Source organism: Rhipicephalus microplus, chromosome X, assembly GCF_043290135.1.
Source record: "Rhipicephalus microplus isolate Deutch F79 chromosome X, USDA_Rmic, whole genome shotgun sequence".
In the NCBI taxonomy this organism is placed as follows: Eukaryota; Metazoa; Arthropoda; class Arachnida; order Ixodida; family Ixodidae; genus Rhipicephalus; species Rhipicephalus microplus.
The window spans coordinates 149003309-149024331 of record NC_134710.1 but is presented as its reverse complement, the minus strand read 5'-3'; the positions used below and the strand labels follow the sequence as shown (position 1 = coordinate 149024331).

Below are 21023 nucleotides of genomic sequence, written 5' to 3'. Positions count from 1 at the left end.
GGTCATAGTGTTGCTTCTGCAAAGTGGCAACGACCTGCCCGGCTTACCCTTCACCTTACTGAAGAGACATATCTTTTTTTTTCTTTTTTCTCCTGTTTAGGTGCCGTACGTGCACCCAGAGAAAATGCTAAATCTGTTCTTGCGATCTCCAAAAGGATCAGACACTTGAACACATTCTTAGGCGTCTGCAGGATCTTGCCTTACAAGATGCAATCCCGTGTTGCATCGCTAGTGCGGCTTATGAGGGGAGTAAGTGCTCCTTTTACAACCACCCGCCGCTGCCCGAAAACATAGTCAATGCGAACAGAGGAGGTCCAACTCCTGCGAAAAGGAGCTCTCCCTCCTTTTATTCATTATGTTAACTACGATGCCACTACGCTCATTTCCATGTTTCAGTGCAACGTACAGTGTTGGTCGTCCGTGCTTTTTGTCTGCATGCCAGGAAGCCAGGAACAGCTCTCTCCAGATGCATAAGTGACCCAAGTATTATCTGCCGTCATGCGACCACGTGCGTTTGCTTTGAACGGATGGGTGAGCACAGTCGACTCATCTTCAACGAAACTTGAAAGGGATCCACAAAACTGCTCCATTTATCATAAGTTCCATTTAAGCAAAGTACACTTATTTAGTGAACCAAAAGCTTTATTCAAATTGCACAAACCTAACCTTACTCATGAAGATGAGTAAGAGAAAAAAAGAGTGAAGAGTGGCTTGCTTGGCAAGCTTGAGTTATTTTTTCACAATGTACACAACCATGCCTGACAAACTAGCTAGAAATTCTGGACAAGCCTCAGGCTCAAAATAGCACTGCAAAAGTTAAACAGCCTCTTTAGCTGATCTGTCTGGTGGCACCACTGCACTGGCAGTATTGTCATCACATTCACCGCTTGAAGGTTGATTCTCATCTTGCACTTCAGCAATCATTTCCTCGACAGTCTCTTCACAACAGGTACGAACATTTTCATAAATTAATTCGTAGTCCTGCAGCGAAAAATGGGCAGAGGGCACAACGTGACGGAATAGTGTCTCAATGTCGGCATCAGCAGGGCTTTCTTTTTTATCAAGTACTGCTTTCTTGCGCTTGAAAGCCAGCATGGTGAAAGCATCTGTGTATTGTTGTTGCCTTCATTTGCTCCCAGGCACAAGCTAAAATGTGGATGACTGACAATGAGTCTATGCTGTAGAATTTCCCGCTGCCTGCTGTAAGCAGCATTTGATGGAGCAATTGTCTACGGTAATGAACTTCAATGTTCTGAATAACCCCTTGATTCATCAGCTGGATCACTCCCGTTGCATTGGCTGGCAAGAACTCCAGAGTGATAACTTGGAGTCCTTGAACCTGGCCATGGACGGGGCAATTATCCAGGGTTAAGACAACCTTCCTGCTTTGTCTCGTAAATCTTGTGTCTTTTTGGCGGCTCCCGGAGCCCACTTTCGAAAATGGCCATGGTCATCTACGCTCTTTCGTTCCCATGGTATGCAATAGGAAGGTGTCGAACACCTTTGAAACAATGTGGGTGCCTTAATTTTCCTATTACCAACAGCTTATATTTCTCATCTCCTGCCATGTTTGCACCCACCACCACAGTGATGCTATTTTTACTGCGTTTTCTTCCACTATGGGCTTCGCTTTTGAAGGTGAGAGTCTATGATGGAAGCGCCTTATAAAAAAGACCCATCTCGTCCACGTTGAAGACGTCTCATGGCTCAAAGCTCATCGAAATTTCTTTAAGCTGTGCCTGTTTCCACTCTATGCATGTGTCCCTGTTGACTGCAGCACTCTCACCTGAGATTGCTTAGAAGACTAGGCCATGGGGTGTTTTGAAGCAGCTGAGCCATCCGTCGCTCAGGACGAATTTCTCAACATCCATTTGCATGGCGGCCTCTCGAGCTTTCTGCTCAAGAATCGGTTCCTTATGGGCAAATTGGAACTCCGTGCACGCTTGAACCACAAAAAAAAAAGTATTTTCTAGTTGTTCATAAGGCGTCCTCCGCATCCGCATCCATTTAGATGTAAAGGTCCCGTTCTTAACAGTACCTTCAATCATTTCTCTGTCTTTCCAGATCCACGACAGCGTCGACTTCGGGATGTATTTTTTCGCCACCTTTATCTAGGGCAGGCGGCTTCAATCGAGCTTCTGAAGAATTCGCAGCTTTTTTTGAAGCGAGAGTGCATGGTGCAGCCCCTTCTTTTCATTGGGCTAAAATAACACCGTGATCCATTGCACTTAGCCGCACAAATAGGCCTAACACACTATTGACTCGCTGACTCAGCTCCCATAGCCATAGCCTCCCTTGCCTGCCAGATTATTGGCGGTCACTTGAGAAGCGGCCGTCGTCGGAACTATGGTGGTGGTGCCACTTAAGTAGGGGTGTCTTCAAATAATTTTTTATGTTTTAGGAGCTTATATGCAAGAAAAATAATGTAAAAAAGTTTTAAAAAGGCCTAAATGTAATTATAATTAACCCTACGTAAGTGCCACTGTTATAGATGACAAGCGTTTTGTGCTCATTCAAAAGGCAAACCCTTCAATACAAGGCATCGCCTCTAAAATTAGCAAACGCAAAAATTGCCGATCTCAAAGGCCAAGTACCAAGACCCTCACCCCTACTTAGGTAGCACCGCCATAGATGATGGGCGTTTCGCACTCATCCAGCAGGCAAGAGAAATCTAGGAATCCATAGCTAGAGGAGAGAAGTGTGACGCGCGCTGCATTCTTGGCATCAATGTGGGGCACACGGAACGCAGTGAAAATTCTGGCCGTCGCTAGGGGTGCTGCTGTCGCAACAGGTGCTCTCTGCGCTTAGTTCAGCTAAGTGTTTTGTGGGCTCGTTCGCTCTCTCTGTGCTGTGCCATTGCCTCGTTCGGATGCTTTGCCTTCGCTGTCGTTGTTTATCTGGCCACATGTTCTGCGAACCAGCGCATGGTTAGTTTGCTGACCATGCGGTCCAGCCGTTAAAGTACATGCTTCGTGCCTGGCTGTAAAGGTAAGTATCGATCGTGCTCAAAAAAGCTATCGGTCTTTAAGGCCCCGAAGGATCCCTCGAGACGTCAGCAATGGGCTCGTAATAATTGGCAGGCTCACAAAGAACTGACAATACACAGCGTCGTATGTGAGCGGCACTTCGACGAGAGCATCATTGAAAGAACATACCGACACGTTGTAAACGGTGAGGCTGTAGAGGTACCCCGTGATCGACCGAGTTAGTCGGACGACGCTGTGCCTACCGTGTTCCCGGATGCACCGAAGTACTTTACGAAAAAAGCACCCGTGAAAAGAAAGGACCGAAATATATGTGAGCAGCACGGACCTGCTATGAAACGGCAAAAGCGCAACTCAGTCAGCCGACAAGAGCTCGAAATGCTTATTCAGCAACAGGAACTCGAAATTCCCGATATTCCTGAGGTCGAAACATCTGAAGAAGTCGACGCTGTCGCCAAAGTTTAACGTGTGTGTGTGAATCTTCGTCTACCTGACGAAACATGGAACAAGTTAACGCTTGGCAGTGAACATGACTCTGCATTGTACGGTGTGTGTCAGCTCAAGAGCGAGCAAGTTGACCACGTTTTGCTGCCCAAGCTGGTGAAGTTCAAAGCTAATAGCTGCGAACAGAACTCATTGTGTTGCTTTGTGTACCTGAGGGGCAAAGTTCATTCGCAGTGTACAGTCTCATCACAGGAAGAAGCACAGTCGGTGCTCGATAGCACACAAGCACGTATATTCTGTCAAGGTTGTGGCATCATACCGGCAAAGTCCGGACCATGTGTATTCTTTGCTGGCAATTACTTTTCCACCAAATGTACCTATCTGTGTGAGAGTGGTGGTCCTGATACATTGCAAATACACCAGAAAACTGCTGCAAAATCAAATGTCACAAAAGCGGCGTAACGGGAGTGTGTCCAAACGCCGAAAAAAGCTCGCTAACACACGCCGCAGCTTACGTACGGCTCAGAAAAAGCTGCTGAATGCAGATTTCTTGGTGGCAATTTCTTGCCACCAAGAAATCGGGTGCCATTGTCACACCGAACAGTGAGTTAGTGAGTGCATTTGACAAGGGAGGCTCACTTCATACTTGTGAAAATCAGGTCAGAATGGTGAAAACCTTGGAGCATGCACTTACTTTTTCCATTGAAAAATTCCATTCCTTCAGCATACATGATTTCATGCAGTTATTGGCAGGAATCAAGCTGGATAGAGTTGTCTGTGAAATTCACAGCAAGGAACTGACTGCTAAAGTAGTGCAGTTTTGTCTGCTCACGCGTATGCACTTCTGGACAACATCTTTAAATAAAGATGAGAGTGTCCAAAGAGAGCGCCAGAAACACTTGAAGTTGAGAAGGTGCAACTAATCTGATTTCTTCATGTAACAGAAAATTATGTGGTAACAAATGTGTGCCAGATGCATGTGATGACAGATGTGTCGTAAATAAACACGTTTTACCACTTCTCTTGCGTGTATTTATTATGCATCTAAGGCCATAACTTAACAAAAATAGTTTGTCCTAGCCTAGAAAAATCAATCACTGAAGTAAGAAAGTGCCCAATGTGTAAAATAATCTCTAGCTGCAGCATCCCGATCTCCTCTCGAAGTTTTTCAAAGAAAAGATGCCAAAAAAAAAGCAATTCACGTTGTAGAGAACCCCTTTAAAGTACAAAAAAATAAAGCTGGGCGAGGGAGGGTGAGATCGAGATAAGCAGTACACTTCAATTGTAAAGAGTTTGCATTTCACCAAGGAAGAATACACTAAAGTAAGCTATGCATGCGAGCAAGTGATTTTGTTCAGCTGCAGCATTATAAAAAGTAAAAACAGCAAAAAAAAAAGAACGCAACGCAATGATAACTACACAGGACAGGTCCGTGAGGCATACCAGTTCCGTCAAAATTAAAAGCATTTCGTTTTTTTTCTGTTGCTTAACGCCACTCAGGACTTGAAACACATTCTTCTTAGCGAAATAAACACGTAGCGCCTTAAAATGCATTGGTGCAGTGTGTGAGCGGTTGTTCAAAACAAGTGAAGATGTGTAGCGGCTGTACGCAAAGCAAGCAAACGCTGCTGCAAGCACCTGTTGCGCAGGTGGCCCCATCTGGTGTGACTGCCATCTTTCATTGTGGATTCGTGCAGCCCTCCGCCCTCGCTCGTCACACTCCCCTCTCTAGCCACCATACTAGGAGGCTATGCCACAGCCACATGTGAGAATGGCTACTGGATTGGCTTGTCTTGATCTCGAGGTGTTGCCACAATTGTGAGACTACCTTTTGCATGAGCGAATCTATGCTGTGTTTAGGGTTTGTGCTGTTTAATCGTAGGAGACCAATAAGCACTGTTTCAATTAACCAATGAGTTTTACTGTGCAATACATAGAAATCCAGCCATATGAGCCTGTTTAGTTCCGTTAATGAGGCATTTTCGTTTAAGCGAGTTTCATTTATTGGGAGCCCACTGTATGTAAACTTCGAGGCCACTTTGTGGAAGCAAGATATTCACTTTCAATAAAGGGAAATGCCGCGCCAACTGCAGCCTTGGTGGACGTGGCCTGTTCAAAAAGCCCTCCGCTATTCTCTCCTAGTCCTGAAGTCCCTATTGAATGCGAAGCATTTCTTAGCGAACAGCAAGCGCTTTGAGCATTTCTATTTATCTAGCGAACATCTAGGTCTTCTCGTGATCGCCAACTTGTGGGCTTTCGCATAAGCTATTGGGAATTATAGTATGTATGCATCTACAACTTACATACATGTGTTTAGCATGTCGGAATGATAACTAATTCGCTGTTACGACTCTTGAGTTAAATGAAGGAGGGAAAGAAGCGAAGTGTGTCATCCGCTACTAAATCTGCTCAATTAAACAATAACAACAAAGGGCGCCTGGCGTGCTCTGAAAAACGATAGGACCGGCCTGTTGAGCCTATCACCCCGAGGTGCCACTCCTTGAAGTTTGCATAAAGGGGTGGTGACACATATGCAGAGACGGAGATGGGAGGAAGTGTTAAACTAATAAGATATTTTGATATTAAAGTTGATTTTCTGGTATAGTAAGTTATAATTCGATACAAGTACTTTCAGCGTGAAAAAATAATGTTTTAGTTGACTATAATAGGCCCTAAAAACTGCCATTAATGCATTATTAGGGGTTAAAAGCTATCGTTTAGGCATAATTAGGCACAATATAAAATTCCTTTAGTTAGCATGCTCAGGACAAATATTCAACTTCTAACACAGCAGGCAAATTCTGTGCTTTAGGAAAGCTGAATTTATTTTTTCTATGAAAAGAATCAACAAGAAGCATAGCCATTTGAACATATTTAAGAGGTAATTTGACGTTGCGGGTAAATGGTATGAATTGGCTTGAATTGTGCTTGCTTTCAGTCAGTATTTGTTTTTATGCGAAAAAGAACACTCGATGGCCACTGAAGTTAGTGAAGCGTACTTGTGGCTTAGCACCTTAAAGGCTTTAATTGCATCCAGAATATTTGAGTCAGCCCCACTTGAAAATTTGGACACTTGCTTCAGCACGAACTATGCCGGATTCTTTCCTAGCCACATTTAAGCTTTGAGGCAACCCTGCCAGCGACGGGTCTATTGGGGTCAAGTCGAACCTTTCCTGGAAGTTGAAAAAAAATGGGTATCCCCAAGCTTGCTTTTAAGCATTGAACACAATAGCGATATCCCGTCCTTGGTGTGTACTTCAAGTACTCACTGCATATTTTTGATTGCACAACGCTATTGGAGAAGTTTAAATTGTGGATTATTATACAGTGGAAGCGATAAAGTTGAAAGTGGATTGTGTCAGTGAAGCTGTCGCATATGGCTCCATTCTTTGTAATGAGTGCATGAGACTTCAGAGATGCAGATATAAAATTAGCAAAATGAATGTGTGTGCCCGTAGAATGACCACAAAATACATGTTGTTTGCGCAGGTTCAGGGGTTATTTAAATTATTTGGCAGTTGCGTAAACAATGTTGAGAGCTTTATGATTATGCGTGCCTCAGAGAAGAATTAAACACAATATATTATTGGCCTTTCCAATGGGTTCTCCCCTGTTTTCCACATGGAACGTTTCTCGCTCTATAGAGTAGTGCTGTGATCCACCATGGTCCATTGCCTGACAAGCAGACTTCACAGCTTTTTTTTATTCCGCATTGCTCGGCAGACTTCTGACAGCTGCCGTTTCAAGGTACAATTATGCCAACGAAACTTAAGTGTATGCTGCATATGGCAGTGCGCGCCTCGCTTAGTTTCGGCAGATTCAACACGTTCTAGCTACACTGTACTCTAGTCTCCCAAGCACAACGGTCGTGCTGCACCACTCTCGAACCTAGCGATGGGGACCTTCAAGGGGCAGGGGGTACACTAGCGTTGGCCTCTCCTCGCTTCGTTATAGCACACTCTAGCTAAGTTTGCTACTCAGTCTCGCTTACTCAGGGGCCATGCTACACTACTTGAAGCAAGCGACGGAAATCTTTCAGGGGGGCCCACTAGCGCTATGAATGCTACGCTCCCTTTGCCACACTGGGGTACATGCCCCGCTCATGTAAAGGCGCGATTATAGCACAAGTTTATCGGAGCATTGGCAAACGTCACATGCGCTGGAGCGCATCGGACGAGTCTAGATATACGTTGGCCGTGGCAGTGCGTCGACTCATCGTCTGTTTGCCCGACATGGCACAGCGTATGCACGTGTTGACCCTACATTGAACCATAATCGCACCTTAGCAGCAGCTTAAAACTTGGACAAAAAAACTAACAAACGCCCTATGCACACATTGTTGTTAATATGGCCACACTAAGCGCTTCTTGTTTTCTTCCATATGAACAGCTCATTTAAGCAAAACAATTAATCGACGAACGTGAAAAGGCATTTTCAGATGCTGAAAAACAGATATAGGCACGAACATCAAAATTGGCACTTACAGCCACAATACTTATGTGATTAAAATGTTTCTCATCCCTTGGTTGCTGTTTGTATTGATACAGGACTTTCGTTGCAGTGGGGTAGAAGAAGAAGAAGTGAATGTGTTCTGTGCCAGGCCTGGCTGCTGCAACCATCTATCATCCAGCCTGTACAATAAACATCTCTCACCCGTAACATAATTGGTGGAGAGTGCTGGGTAACGCTTTGGAGCACCAGACAAGTACGGCGGAAGACACACCCTGAAGCTTCGCCGGAGCCGCAGACTCGCAGGACTTCCGCTGCTACCAGTCATCATGAACCCTGACGGCGAAATCCAATCAGCTGCGTTTAACACTTATGGACACCATTACAGAGAACCGTGCCTATTCTCTGGGAAACATAGAGAGGATGTCGATGAATGGCTCAAGCACTATTGGCGGGTGAGTCTGTATAACCACTGGGACACTACCGGCCAGCGCAACTACAAACTACTTTTTCTTGAGGGAACCGCGTTGATGTGGTACGAGAATCATGAGGAGAATTCGACTACGTGGGCGCATTTTGTGGACGAAATCAAGAAGTGTTTTTGAGATCCGACCAGGATAAAGAACATGCTGAGCAGACCCTGAGCCAACGTGCTCAAGTCCCTGGGGAGACATTTACGATGTATATTGAAGAAGTTCTCAAGCTTTGCAAGCGTGTGGACCCACTAATGACTTATGAGGATAAGGTCGGGCATCTCCTTAAGGGCATTGCGGAGGATATCTATCACTGCCTTAAAGGAAAGGATGACTTGCAGTCGGCCAATGACATCATCCGACATTGCGGAACATTTGAGGCCCTTAAAGCTCGGTGCATTTCGGCAAAGTTTGGTAGACTCCCCAACGTCACAACGGTCGCAAGCATCGACATAGTCCCTTTACCCAGCGATCTGGCATCAACAATACGAGAAATAGTGCGCGAAGAACTTGACCGGCGGGACGCTGCTGCGCCGTCGATAACACATGGCCACGGTTCTTACACGCCATGCGGCCCGCCTGCATCCATTAATGCTGCGGGCTTCGTTGACTCAAGGACGGCAGTACAGTTACGTCGTCATGCCCATTTGTCTAACTCACGAAACAACACCGTGCAAAGGTCATCCCCCGATAGGGCAGTATGGCAAGATTATCCCGCTGACCATCTTCAGCAGGGAGAGGGGCGGGAAGCACCTGTGTGCTTTTACTGCGGTGTTCGTGGACATATAGCCCGCTTCTGTAGAGCGGCATCGGTCACCTTTGCCGCAGTATAAACCCCCGGCATCCTCACCGCGCGCAAATACTCGGAGAGACTATCGCTGGCCACCTAACGGCTACACCCGAACCAACTTCCAACAGACCTTCCGCAATGATTCGCCGGCTTCTGTGCGGAGTGTGACGCCACCAGCCTCTTCCCGCCAGCATCGGTCACCATCACCAGGTCGTCGGCGTTTCACTTCTCCTCCACCGAGAAACTAGACCCCACGGCCGATGGAGGCGAGGTCGCCGGACATTTTTCACTGCGTACAGATATGCCTCCGCCAGTTCTTATGCTCCAAAATAGGGTCAGTGTTCTTATAGATGGTGTCCCCAAGTCTGCGTTAGTTGATGCAGGAACAACTGTTTCCGTCATGAGCAGAAATTTTAAGACTCGTCTTGGCAAGAAAGTGATGTTCTCTTGGGGAAGCCAGACAACGTTTCGTGCAGTGAGTGGAGAACCGTTTCTCCCAGTGGGAGTTTGTACTGCAACTGTTAGTTTCGGTGCTAAATTGTTTAGGGCAGATTTTGCACTTCTTCTTAATTCTACTCATGACGTTATCCTGGGGATAGACTTTTTGAAAGAATGTGGAGCCACTGTAGATTGCGCAGCTGGCGAAATTTTACTGTCTGGTTTTTGTGAAGAGCCCACGCGATGCCAACAGACTATCACTGTCGTTGATGACATAGTTTTACCGGCCCAATCAATAGTTCAAGTGCCTGTGGCTCTTTGTGGTATCACAACAGATAACGTTGACGTTATAGTTCACCCAATCCAGCTGAACTGTGCGAAAAAGGATGTGGTTGTGCCGCACTGCGTGATTTCTGCAAGTAGTCGCAAAGCCTTGGTATGGGTGCTCAACTCCTCTTTCGAGCTGATTGTACTGCCTGGTGGAATGAGGCTGGCTGTGTTTGAGTTCGACGTCAGGAGCAATGTTAACATTGCAGTCATTAGCGACGACAGGAATAAGGAAAATGTGTGTGATGTGGCTTGTCCTAGTGATGACATACTAATGCATATGGTGAATAAGTCGCTATCGCCAGAGAAGAGACAAGCGTTAGTTCGGATCCTCTCCAACCATGCATCCGTTTTTGATTTCGCACTCAACAGCTGTAGATTCTCTGCACCACCTTCACGCACTCGTCAAGCGATTGATACTGGTTCCGCCCATCCCATTCGTCAAAGACCATACAGAGTACATCCATCGGAGCTTAAAGTTATTGCTGAGCAAGTGGAAGAGATGCTGTCTAAGAAAGTTATACAAAAGTCGTCTAGCCCCTGGGCAGCACCAGTTATACTTGTAAGAAAGAAGGATGGGTCTTGGAGATTCTGTGTGTAGATTACCGGCGGCTCAACTCAGTTACAAAAAAAGACGTATACTCGCTGCCCCGCATCGACGACGTTATCGATTGTTTGCACTCTGCTTCGTACTTTTCTTCCATAGACTTAAGGTCGGGATATTGGCAAATCCCTATGCATTCTGCCGATAAAGGAAAAATGGCTTTTATAACTCCAGATGGTTTATTTTAATTTAACGTCATGCCATTTGGTCTATGTAACACTCCAGCCACGTTTGAGCACTTTATGGACACAATGCTCTGTGGCTTAAAATGGGAAGAATGTCTTTGCTATTTTGATACGTTGTAATCTTTGGCCGCATGTTTCAAGAACACAATCATCGACTTGATGTCGTTCACACGTGCCTTGAGAAAGCACATCTTAACTTGAATTCCAAAAATAGCTATTTTGGTGATCGTGAAACTCTAGTTCTTGGCCATCTCGAAGACAAACACAGCATTCGGCCTGATCCCCACAAAATCACCACAGTCAGCACTTTCCCTCAACCACGCTCACTACGAGAACTCAAAAGCTTCCTGGACCTGTGTTCATATTTTCGGCACTTTGTTCCTAGCTTCGCCGATGTTGCTGAGCCTATTACTCATCTGCTCAACAAGGATGTACCCTTCAAGTGGACGAAAGAGTGCGAGTCATCGTTTTTCGCAGCTGAAGCTTCTACTCACTTCTGGGCCTGTTCTTCATCATTTTGACGCATCAGCCTCAAGTGAGGTTCACAGTGACGCAAGCGGAATCGGTATCAGCGCAGTATTAGTTCAGCGTCACGGCGCCGTCGAACATGTCATTGCCAAGCGATCCGTTCTTTGAGTAAAGCTGAGCGCAATTTTACTGTTACAGAGCAAGAATGTCTGGCAGCTGTCTTCGCCGTGCACAAGTTTTGCCCGTAGATCTATGGCCGCCAATTCTCTATCGTCACAGACCACCACTCACTTTGTTGGCTCACTGGTCTACGAGATCCAACCAGTCGTCTTGCACGATGGGCACTCCGTTTGCAAGAATATGACTTTGATGTTTGCTTCAAGAGTGGCCGCCATCATGCAAACGCTGACTGCCTATCACGACTTCCCCTTCCCACGACTGAATGCGACGCTGACAATTTAGACGACTGTCTGGCCACCAGTGAATCACGTTTTTCAGATTTGGAAGCTTTCGCTACAGAACAACGTCAAGACCACAGTCTGGGTCCTTTTTTTTTTCCTCCGTCGTCGTTAAGCCGCATCAGAGCCCTTTCGTCACGCACGATGGCATTCTTTACAAGCGAAATTTCACTGCAAAGGGGGCCCGCCTACTTTTGGTTGTCCCCAAATCATTGCGACCCATCGTGCTGCAAGCTATGCACAACGATCCAACATCTGGGCATATGGGGTTCGCCAAGACCTATCACCGCACACTGAAACGTTTATACTGGCCTCGCATGCGTCAGGCTACAGCTAAATACGTGACCAGCTGTGAGCATTGTCAACGGTACAAGAGTCCAACAAGTGCGCCGCCAGTATTTCTCCATCCCATACCGCCTCCATGTTTTCCCTTTGAGATCATCGGTATTGACTTGATGGGCCCTTTTCCACGATCTATCACTGGGAACCGCTGGATTATAGTCTGTGTAGACCACCTCACTCGGTATGCTGAAACCGCAGCGATCTCAGCCACAACAGCCGATCACGTTTGTGACTTCCAGCTACGCTACATCATTCTCCAGCATGGGTCCCCTTGTGCCATCATCAGCGACCGTGGCCGGCAGTTTGTAGCCGACGTCGTGGAAGAGTTGATTCGCCGGTCTGCTTCCCAGTTTCGTCACACCACTTCATACTATCCACAGACCAACGGTTTGACTGAGCGTGTCAATAGGACGCTCATTAACATGCTTGCTATGTACGTTGATTCGAAGCATAAAAACTGGGACGAAGTTTTACCGTTTACGATCTATGCCTACAACACTGCGCTACAAGAGACCACCGGCTTTTGCCCGTTTTACCTTCTCTACATTTGTGAGCCACGTACTACCCTCGACACAATTCTCCTGTTTTCAGAGGAAAAAAACTCATCCCTTGGAGAGACACTCTGTCGCGCAGAGGAGGCACGGCGCATCGCGCGCCTCCGGACTTTCGCAGCCCAAGACCGTTCAAAGGCTCGCTACGATAAGCAACATTGAAATGTGTCGTACAGCGAAGGTGATATGGTGTGGCTGTAGACTACAGATTGCAAGAGCAGATTGTACCAAAAGTTTCTGGCCCGCTATACAGGCAGGTCCCTTCGTTGTTTTGTCGCGCCTTAGCGACGTTACGTACGTCATATCACGCCTCAAATCTTCGGGCAATCGCTCCAGGAAAACTGACGTCATACATGTGGCCCGGTTGAAGCCATATCACGTGCGACACTAACTCGCCCAGTGGGCATCGTCTGCAATGAGGGAAATGATACGGGATTTTCGTTGAAGTGGGGTAGAGAAAGAAGAAGTGAATGTGTTCTGTGCCAGGCCTGACTGCTGCAACCGTCTATCATCCCGCCTGTACAATAAACATCTCTCACCCATAACAATATGTTAAATAGGCTCCAAACTGACACCAGAAAACAATAGGCATTCTGCCTAAAGATTCGGCTTTTAGTTATAATAACGTCAGGTACCAAAACATTTATTACTGTTCCTTTTGCGTCACTACAGTGGGGAGCGGCTGTGCAGCCGTCGCGGTGTTTTTGGGAGAGCACATAACCTTGTTGTGGCATCTTAGTACAGTAGGGAACTAAAATTAGCTTTAAAAGCACATTGTAACTAATTTTTCAGGGTGAACCCATGCATATATCAGTGCGTTTTCTAAGACCTTCTTTTTCTGCCTGCTTGCACAACCACTGCATTTACTCTCTACCTCTTATTGTTAATAACATTACAAGTTTAGATATATATGAACTTAAAAATCCATTTCTTCATTTCACAAAATAATTCGAACATGGCCGTACCCTTGCTACACCCGAGTTTCATGTGTGCTTCTCTTCGTTCACAGCACATTTCACATGAAACGTACTGGTTTATCATGCGAAGCAACAGTAGACTTGTTCACACGAAGGGAATGCGCATGGGCTCGTTTACTCTATGCCACGTGACGACTGTGAAGCTTCATATGTAGGAAAGGCAAACAACTTCCCCAAGATGCTGCGACAACAACAAAAAAAAAAAACGACATCCTCAAGCTCAAGTGACGGAGTACAGTCGCAGAGCAAAGTGTGGTGAGGAACCACCACTTCGAATCTGACAAGCCCCATGTTGTCGACATACAGGACCATTACCATGCATAACCAGTTTTATTATTTTTATGTGCAGTCTTACCCCATTCAAGCAGCAGCTCTTAACTATAATAGGTTAACTTGAACGGCTCTGCATCATTGAGTGAGTCAACTGATGAGTCCATTAGCAGACTATTAGCTGTTTCATCCAAGATGTCAGTGCTTTTTACATTTAACAAAGATATCTCACAAAGTCAGTCCTCTACTTGGCACTTTTCATGTCATATATCTTGAAACATGAGCCATCAGTAGTTGACTTTCATTAGGGGCATTTTTATGGGAAGTCATGTCTCGCATGACGTTTCTTTACAATAAAATGGAAAGGTGGGCTAGTTGGTAATTCATGATGGTTCAGCGAACTGGGAGCGTGGGGGTAAACACAGACACAAAGCAAAGAAGAGGCACACAGCACGAGCGCTAGTGTTGTGTGCCTCTTCTTTGCTTTATGTCTGTGTTTACCCCCGCGCTCCCAGTTCGCTGAAACATCATGTTTCTTTACCTTCGTTCAAATCAAAATGGCAGGTAGGATTAGGACCCTCCCTTTTTTCGTAACTGCTGCATCTGTTAAACTGAGATGGCATTTGAACGCTACTGCATTGATGTGTGATAGTAATGCTGCAGTTTGGTAAATAGGACGAAACGTCAGCAAAACATTGTGAGCTCACTCCAACTAATTATTCTAATATACATCGCCTTTACGGCTTACTTGTACTCACACTCACCAAAGTTTTCCTCAACCAGACTCTTTTGTACACAGACCCACTGAAATGTATCTCCATGGTACTCACTCGGACTGAAACTCGGCAAAATATTTCTTACCTAGACTCACGGCTCAATCTGAGTCTGGCTGAGTCTGAGTGAGTTGACTGATCAGCGAGTTTGCCAACCTGTGGCTACACGCAGATATAAAAGCAAGTAGGTCTTCTTAGCATGATTATCGCCAATGGGTGATTGCACAAAAAATCAACATGGATCGAACAACGCATATTTTAAACTTGATTGAGTATTTATTATTTTATGCACATATCACATAGCAACCCGTAAAGGAACCATGTTTTATTTTTAGGTGGATGATTTCTGAAGCAGAAAATTTAAACATAATCAACACGAAGGAACCAATTTCATTGCCTATCATTTTCAATATTTCACGACGATAACACAAAAGTATTACCATCACAAAGATAACATTTCGTGTACGAAGTGTATGCGCAACAAAGGGTAGAGCAATTGTGAAATGAAGAAAAATTGCTTTTAGAAAATGTCTAAATATGCAACACTTTACTATAGTTGCAACATAATAGTTGACGGAAAGTGGCTTATCAAGTTCGTTTTAAAAACAAATTTTGCTTCTTTCTCTTTGCAACGGCAGCTGCGTTTAACTCCGGTGCGAGCAAGCTGATCTCGAACACCCTCACATAAACGCTCTAAATTTTTTTGCAGTAACTATATTGGCTAAAGTGCACAAAAAATGCTTATGCACAGACATTTTGTTCTGTAACTAGCACATCAAAGGACTTTTTTACTACTACAAAATTGCACATAAATAGGTGCAAGCATCCTGTGAGATCAGTCATGCTTTCATTGCGGATAGCGAGGATGATAGGCTCTAAGATTGTGAATAATGGTTCGTTGAAAAAAATGGCTCCACCGTGAACCACACAGCTGGAAGCGACCACATGCAACTTTATACAGGCCACTTTAAGTCACTGTAACATTTTAAGGTCCTGTAGGATTGTGTAAATAATTCCCTTCAAATGATAATTTTGGGTATATTACTTGTTTAGTTAAAAAGCTTATTGTGAAACACAAATTTGACATTCAAGAAATTATTTTTGTGGTTTCCTGCAGCAGAGACACATTGACTATATTTTATGGTTGCAAAGCAACGGCAGTGGTAACACGTTACTTTTTTTTTTCACTGATGGTCACATGTTACTTTTTTTTTTTTGTAAGTGACATAGCGTGGCAATGCATTTTCTTTTGTCAGTGTATTGATTAATCTCTGTAGTTACTTTTTTTTCCCCCGGAAACGCTTACTACATAGCTTCGGGTAGATTTTTACAACTGTTGGAAACCATTTCACTCGACCTAATAATGCGGTCTTGCAGCGCCTATAGCTTTCTTACCTCGGACACACCTAAACAATGGAATTTTAACGCACAATCGTTGCAAACACAAAGATTTCTAAGAAATATTTTTCCTGAGCAAAGTATGTTTCATTGCCTAGCACAATCGGTGCACCTGTCGCATCAATGGGATGTAAAAGTAATCTGCCTGTTCTACACGTTTTTATTGGATGAACATTTTGGAGATAGAGTAGAAGTGTCATTACCTGAAGCTTTCTAAAGGCATTTCGCACCTCATCCATCGCTTGCGTAACCATATAGACCCACACTTTCTTTTTAAGAAGCTCCAACAATTATAGGTCACATTCATTTTCTTCAACTTGTATTCTGGAGACCAATGTCACAGCCCAGTCATCAACATTTAGGACAAGGCTAGCAAGAAATTTTAATGTATCAGTGGCTTCTCAGTCTTGCCACTGCAAGGCGACCCAATGTGAAGCCACTAGATACACTACATTCCCATTTTATTACCGCCCTCGACATTACTCCTTTTCAACTTCTCACGTATCACCATTACATAACACATCTTTAGTACTCTTATCTAAAGCCTACATTATTTTACTCCCTAATGCAGCAAACAACCTCGGTCATAGTTTTAAAATTTTTGCTCTTTTCATGCCCACTTCCAAAGTTACAGCACAGTACGGTCTTTGTATAATGAAATCCTACTGAATATAATGAACGTTATCATTATGACGTAAATACGCAGGACATTGCATATTTTTCCAGTAATTTTCTACCTATTTATAATCTGTTATTTTTGGCATAAAATAATTTGAAAGATCGCATTGAATTCAGTTCACAGCCAGCTTTCTAAAGCAAAGAACACCTTTCTAAAGATATAGCTTATTTGCAGTTCAAACAGAGTTTGTTATGAAAAAAGAGCTTCCAGCTTGCCTAAAAAATTGTTTCAGAAGGCATAACTGAATGTTGTAAGAATTCATATCTCCCTTCACTGCCATCCATAATGTTCAGACATAATGCAACAAAGGCACAAAGCTCATGTTGAATTTCAGCGTTATTTGTACTGTAATTAATTAATGCCAGTTGCAAGTGTCGCTTTTATTAAGTGGATTTAGGGCCTTTTCATGCATTGCTTGTAGAATTGTCCAGTTGATTGTCAAACTTTTTTGGACAGAGTTAACATTGCACAGATGAGCCCTGAAATCAAACCTACATTGGAAGAGTCAAAATCTATAATTGGATAATTGGAAACTGTTATACATTACACACATGCTTTCATGCAGTTATGCGTACTTTTGCGACGCAAAATAATTAATGCCTATTTTCGCAAGAACATCGTATTTGAGTGGCATTTTTATAACAGTTGAAACTATTTTGAAGAATGAGAACTTTTACTAGACTTCTGTTTTGCTAGGGCTTCTCTCAAAAGCTTGGCTGCTTTTTTTTGGGGGGGGGTGGGATTACTTAATTGTTCAACAGACTGCATATGACAACTCTGAAAAACACAGCAGGCTGCTAACAGCGACCACCAGTACCCATAACAAGATACGAGATGCTTGGTAAACCATTGACATGTACATTTTCACGGGCATGATGACAGGGGTGACCTGTTGTAGTAGACGTTCAGATGTTTCACTGTGCTTGCAGAGTGCACTTTCAAGAGCCATTACGCCATGATAGCAGGGCACACTTGAAACAGTGAAAGTTATGTCTTCATTTAGAGGAGTAATGTTAAGCATAAACATAGCAAATGAGTAAACTGCAAGAAATGGTACACACGCACATAAACACATGCATACACACACACAAAAACCTGCCCCCAAAGTGTACCTTTTAAATCCTTGTAGTGCACAAATTTGCTCTTTTTTGGAACCTTTGCCATATACCGAATGGCTCGCCCATTGTGTTGAGACGTATTCATATGAAATATGAACCTCACTCTTTGACGTGTAGGCCAGGAGGCTGCGGAATATAGACGCAGAGAGAAAAGAAAACGACAACATTGCTTTAAACGGCGGTTGCCTTATTGCACTCAACGAAGCGAACACTCGTACGTCTTTTACACTAGTGCTGCATTAGATGCAAAATCATTTGAACCGACAAGCTTTCTCCTTATTTCTTATATGCAACTATTGTAATGTATATAACCAATACTATATAACCAATACGTCTACAATACTTCGCTCTGGTATCACATTTATGTGTGCAAAACCTCGGATGTGTATCAGCCCACCATTATTATTGCAGTTATCTCGTTCAAAGGATCCCTGAAATAATTTTTTCACATTCCGGTTTTGATTAGACCACTACTGGAGCAAATCATTGCCACCATAATTGAATCAAAACACCCATTATTAACGAAGCTACGAGTACTAAATAGGTACTCTGCTCTGCCATTCACCCTCAACTTCTGCTTCGAGCGCTCGGGCTAAGCTCCGCCTTCACGGGGCCTGCATCACGATGTGACGTGAGAGAACGCATGCCTGATGTTGTGTCATCTACTTTCGGTAAGTCAAAGTCAGAGCAGAGCCACCGGCAGTCAGGCGCTTGACCGCGGCTGGGCCAGCTGGGCTGATCGACTGTTTGTGTGCTCCACGCGGGCAGCCTGTGTTTTGTTTCACAGTGCTTTGTACCACTGCTCATCATGAACCCCGGACTTGAAGAGCGTTTGCACCGAATGAGCGATAATATGGTTTTTAAATCATAAAGCGACACATCGTTTCGGGATTCAGCGCTTCATGCCGAGGATGACAGCAGTGGTCCGCCTCCACCTGACTCACCGCACTTCCATGACGATGTAAATGATCACGGGTAAGTGTAAATGATTTAAGTAGCCCTTTTTGATCGATACTTGTTCAATCTGTGCGTAAATTATTTCCGCATTCATGTCCTTTTAGGTTGACTCGTTTTGCATAGGTTTGTTTTTTCCAATGAACTTATTATGCAATCTCTCCCTCCAAAATAGTTGTGATTTGTGCATGATTTTTGAGAGAATAATATGTAGGGCTTGCTTACTGCAACGCTTATGATGATATTCACAGACTATTTCATTAGTCAACAGTTAAAAAATAGGTGCACTATTGCCAAACAGAAGCAACTACCACACAGAAGACTCAACCAAACAAGAAACGAGGGGAATTTCTCAAGTACTCCCATCTAGTCATTCTGTCAAACTTGTGATGCCATCTCAAGTAGATCTAGCTCTGTTTGGGCTGCCTCCCGTAGCACACAGACATGAAAATAACAAGTAGCTCTCTCGCTTGATTCACACAGTGGCTCCTTGTGTGCTGCTAGCCGTAGCACACATGTAAAAATAACATTTCACGGCACTTCACAAAAAGCAATCATGGCTGCATCGTTGCCCGACTACCAGGAAGGCAGTTTCTTCAGTTAAATGTGGCTCTCTCGTTCGATTCACCCAGTGGCCCCGTGTGCTGCCAGCCGTATAGCCCATACATTCAAATAACACTTGACAGCACTTTCCACAAATCAGTCATGGTTGCATGGTTGCCCAACTGCCAAGAAGGTTTGTTCCATCGCACTCGTGTCAGAAGACTTCAGCTGCGTCTTCGCTATAGTTGCATTCTCTCTACTTAATGTCCTTTTGACATTGCCCCGTTCACCAGTGTGAGAAGCCTTCTGCTGTGTTGTCTCTACGGTTGCATTTTCTCTGTTTCACTGAGCTTTCGACGTTGCTTCAATCCAGTGTAGCTCTCTTGCTCGATTCATACAGTGGCTGTCTGTGTGCTGCCAGCCAGAGCACACACATGTGAAAATAAATTTGATGCCAGTTTGGCGGTAAGCTTTTGATGCTGTGTTAAGTATTCTTAACTACCCGCCACGGTTGTCTAGTTGTCATGATACTGAACTCATAACCCGAAGGATGCTGTATCAAATCTCAGCCATGGCAGCTGCATTTTAAGTGGAGGCGAAAATGATTGAGGCCTTGTACTTAGATTTAGGTGCGTGTTGAAGAACATTATGTGACCGAAATTATTGGCACCCTTCACTATAGCGTACCTCATTATTATTGTGTCACGGTTTTGGGGCATTGAACACTAAACCAACATCATCAGAATAAATGCATGTCACTGCTTCGAGGTCAATGGTGTTGGAAAGCGTGTGCACCTCTGAGCAATGAGCTCCTCCTTAGAAGGCCATTCATAGGTGAGGGATGTATGCCATGGTTTTGCTGCCTCATTGCTTGTAAAGCTCTCCTTATATGATGAAAGTTCACGGAAGAGGTCCATGGCATGTGGGACAAAGTCACTATCATGCCAGGACACATTACAAAATAGACGTAATGACCATATTTACTTAATGATAGATAAACCTACCTTATGAATTATATAAATCCACATTTCAAAAGGGGTGGAGGGGTTCATGTGACAATATAAAAAATTTATCTGGTGCAGCTGGGGACGATTACTAACGTGAGAAGCACACGTGCTGTGGCATGGTAACAACATTACATTTCATTTCAGGCTCTGCTTTTAGCATATATTTATTGCACGCTTGTTCAGATGGATGGATGAAAAACTTTTATTGGGGTCCTGAAGGATTCCACCCCCGTTTTATAGGGGTAAGATCGCGGGCGGCTCCCACGTTGGGACGGGGAGGCCCAGCCTCAACAATTTTTTTTTATTCTTTATTCTTTATTAAAAAAAAACCCTTACAGGCCCCAGAACAGGGCATTGGGTAAGGTGGAGAGGAATTGGAATGGTACAGACAGGTAACGAACTATTACCTTGCCATTGCTTCTCATCTGAAGTGCCACAGTTTGTTAGAAGCGCATCTGTTAAATTAACAGCCAACACTCTTTACTAGATGCGCACCTCTTGTTTGAACTATTGTTACTAGCTGCACCAGCTGAAAGCTTTTCTGCAGTGGCGACATTACAGAAAGTATAGGGTCACCTTCAAGCCTCCTTATATGAAATTATTGAAAACTTGTTGATACAGAAACCAAGGAAGGTATAGAGTATGTTAATTGTAGTAGTAGTTAATAGTAGTAGTAACTGTGACATAAGTGTGAAAAAAAAGCAAAGAGAAAAAGACAACTTTGTACCTGCAGTAAACAAACCTACAACCCTCAGATTACATGCCCAATCATTTAACTTATTTAAACTACA

At 44.2% G+C, this 21023-nt stretch overlaps 1 protein-coding gene across 2 annotated transcripts in view; it reads right to left on the bottom strand.

Moving 5' to 3' along the window:
• LOC119176859 (uncharacterized) overlaps positions 1-21023 on the bottom strand; it is a 50621-nt gene that overhangs the window by 18898 nt on the left and 10700 nt on the right. The window lies entirely within an intron of this gene.